This window comes from Cebus imitator, unplaced genomic scaffold (genome assembly GCF_001604975.1).
Source record: "Cebus imitator isolate Cc_AM_T3 unplaced genomic scaffold, Cebus_imitator-1.0 Scaffold276, whole genome shotgun sequence".
Taxonomy (NCBI): Eukaryota; Metazoa; Chordata; class Mammalia; order Primates; family Cebidae; genus Cebus; species Cebus imitator.
In genome coordinates, this window is record NW_016107591.1 from 933129 (window position 1) to 936511 (window position 3383).

Genomic DNA, 3383 nt, shown 5'->3' on the forward strand with positions numbered 1-3383 from the left:
TTGCGGTGTACAAGTATACTATGACTAATCACATTTTGCTTTTGCTTTTTTTTTCGCAATTGTATTTAGATATTTACTTTAATATTTACTCTATTATTGAATAGATTATTGAAATATTTATTTTACCTTTACATAAGTAGTTTTGTGTGTGTTTGTGTGTATGTGAGAAGATAGAGTATTTGACTACATATATAATAAATAGGGAGTTGTATCTGATTATACTATTTCAAAGAAATCAGAGTTTTTATAAATGTTTACAGAATTTTGAAAAGGTGTAAGAAGTAACTAAGGCATAATGGTTCTATAAATAATTGGCTGAATGGAACATCTAGATTATGTTCTATTTTCTTTGCAGCAGGAACTCAAGAAAATGTCTACAAATCCCCACTCAACATTATAAAAAAATAGGGAATCACATATCAAGCTTTTAAAGATTTGGGAATCAACAAAGACCAACATGTCTGAAGCTTCTGTAATTTTCTAAATCTGTACTAAAAAATAAAGGAAGAAAAGAAACGGAGAGATTAAACTTTTCAATAAATATTTACATAAAATTTCAACTTTTAAGAGTTGACAATGAGAAAAGGAGACATCCTCAGCTGGCTTCTACTGCCTACTCTGGCTCTGAGGATGTCATAATGGAGATGCTTGTTGAGCACAAAAACAAAACAAAACAAATGAACAAGAAAATATGAGAGACATTTAAGGAGACAGAATGTGGTTGTATCCCAACATGGAAGAAATGATCACAAGAATGACTACCTGCCAGGGTTATAGGCAAGAGATAAATTATGGGTTATCTTTATAGTAATGTTTATTTGTGTTACTCAGATTGCCTTTAGAAGATCATCAGCTAAAAGCAAGAAAGAAGCCAAAAGAAAACCAAGCCATCATACCTCAAGCACTGCTTTAGAAAGGGCCAGAGAGAGACACTGATAGCGATAGCTACAGGTTGGCCTTGTAGCTTATTTACCGTGAAAGATCCTAAAACACTAAACATTGCCCGCTGTGACTCTTGCAATACTTCAGCCCACACCTCTTCTTCTCACCCCTCTTAAACAAACTGACTTCAGCACTCCCTACCTCCAGTTCCATAACCAACACAATCTAAAATTCTTCAGACCTTCCAAGTGATTGAACAATAAACAACTCTCAGAAAAAAAAAAAAAAAGAAAACTTTATTTTCAAGTCAGAGACCGACTTTTTCCAATCTGGCACATGAAATATTTGGGCTTCTTGTGTTTCTCCTACCTCCCTATCCACTTATTGATTCCAAACATTATTCGACTGACCAACTTTGTGAAATGTAATTATTACAAGTGAGGTATTTTGAGTTTACTAGGAGGCTGGGGAGACACGGATTTCAGGAGAGGTGAGGGATTGAAGCCAGAGTGTGAAAACAGTGGCTCTCTCACGGAATTGTATGGCCAAGAAAGATGTAGAAATACTACATGTAACCTAGACTTTTCCTCACTCTCTATGGAGACACAACCAGTTAACTAGTAGGTTTACAAAGAGCAATGGTAGAGTTTCTAAGAACATTACCACTGTGAAATAAAGATAATCTAAAGCTATAATGGGTAAATGAGCAGCAGTCTCATTAGTGGAGCGGGGGATTGCTTAACTATTGTGGTTTGCACAGTGAGCTGGTTTTGTCTCTATTTAGAAAAGATGATGAAGTGGTCTCATTTCATCTCCATTCATCACACCCTCCATAAACCAGCTCTTCAGAGTTTGAACAGATTTTCAAATGTGGAGACATAATGATTACTCACAAATTCTAATTCCATTTGCTACCTAAAACAAGCAATTACTTACGCTCAGTTTTTCTCCACTCAGTTGAACTTTAGATAGTGTCCCTAGTTTGTTTGTAGTGAGGTATGTGTATGTTCATGACACAGGGGTTTTGTGATGAATAATATTAGGCGTCAACTTCATTGGATTGTAGAGATCCAGATGGCCTGTAACACATTGTTTCTGGGTATGTTTATGAGGATGTTGCCAGAGACTGACATTTGAGTTGGTGGACTGGGAGAGGAAGACCCAACTTCAGTGTGGGTGGATGGCATCCAATCAGCTGCCAGCATTGTTAGAACAAGCAGGTGGAGAAAGCTGGGATCACTCTGCTTTGCTAAGTCTTCTGGCTGTCTCTTTCTTCTTTCTGTGCCCTATGCTTGCTTTTGCTCCTGCTGACCTTGGACATCAGAATCCAGCCTCTTTGGCCTTTGGACTCTGGGACTTACATGAGTGGTTTCCCCCGGGCTCTCTGGCCTTTCACCACAGACTGAAGGCTGCACTGTCAGTTTTCCTGGTTTTCAGGCTTTCAAACTTGGTCTGAGAACTACTGACTTCTCTCTTTCCTCAACTTGCAGATGGACTATTGTGAGACTTTGTGTTGTAACCATGTGAGACAATTCTCCCTAATAAACTCCCTTTTGTATATTCTTATATTCTATTGGTTCTGCCCCTCTGGAGAACCTCAACAAATACAGGTGTGTGTGTGTGTCTGTGTGTTTTGGTGAATCTTTTTCTAACAATTTGCCATTATCTTTTGGTTTTCTTTCCTCTACTTGAGTTTTGGCCTTTGAGATGAATTACACAGGCTATATGTGTAGATGCCTCCTATTTACTTTGGGGCACTTACATCCTCCCTATGAGGAGGTTCTATAGGAATCCTAAAGTAGCTTCCATACTTTCTAGTTCCCTGATGTGAGAGATGCTTTCTGGCACATTTTCTCAAACTGCCTCTCAGCTGTCCTGGTAGGTTGCCCAGCCCTACTGTTCCATGCTGCTGGAAACCCCTCTCTAGCAATCAACTTTTGTAGCAAAGTGGCGCAAACCCAAGTATACTCAAGGCTCATGGAGGACTCACAACTTTGCCCCAAATATTCACACTACAGGTTTCTCCCCTGCTTCAATTCTCTGTTGCAATGATGTAATGCTTGTTCACTCCATTCCCTTTATAAAACATCTTATTAAACAGAAATAAATTAGCTGGGAGTGGTGGTTCACACCTGCAATCCCAGCACATTGGGAGGCTGAGGTAGGCGGATCACCCAAGATCAGCAGTTTGAAACCAACCTGACCACCATGGAGACACCCTGTCTCTACTAAAAATACAAAATAGCCAGGTGTGGTGGCACATGCCTGTAATCCCAGCTACTTGGAGGCTAAGGCAGGAAAATCAGTTGAACCTGGGAGGCAGATGTCGCAGTGAGTGGAGCTCACACTATGGCACTCCAGCCTGGGCAACAAGACTGAAACTCTGTCTCATAAAAAGGAGAGGCCAAAGGCACCACATGGTAGGGAAGACAGGGTAAAGAGCATATCCTTTTCTTGGCATAATAACAATTCTCTCCATTTTATTTCTGACATTTTTCTTT

At 39.5% G+C, this 3383-nt stretch overlaps 1 long non-coding RNA gene across 1 annotated transcript in view; it reads left to right on the forward strand.

The window, feature by feature from the left end:
* Window positions 1–361: 361 nt before the first annotated feature.
* Window positions 362–3383, forward strand: part of LOC108284335 — a 16768-nt gene continuing 13746 nt past the window's right edge. Inside the window, exon 1 of the long non-coding RNA XR_001817173.2 lies at window positions 362–1502. This is a non-coding gene — a long non-coding RNA (uncharacterized LOC108284335). The remainder of the gene's footprint in view (window positions 1503–3383) is intronic.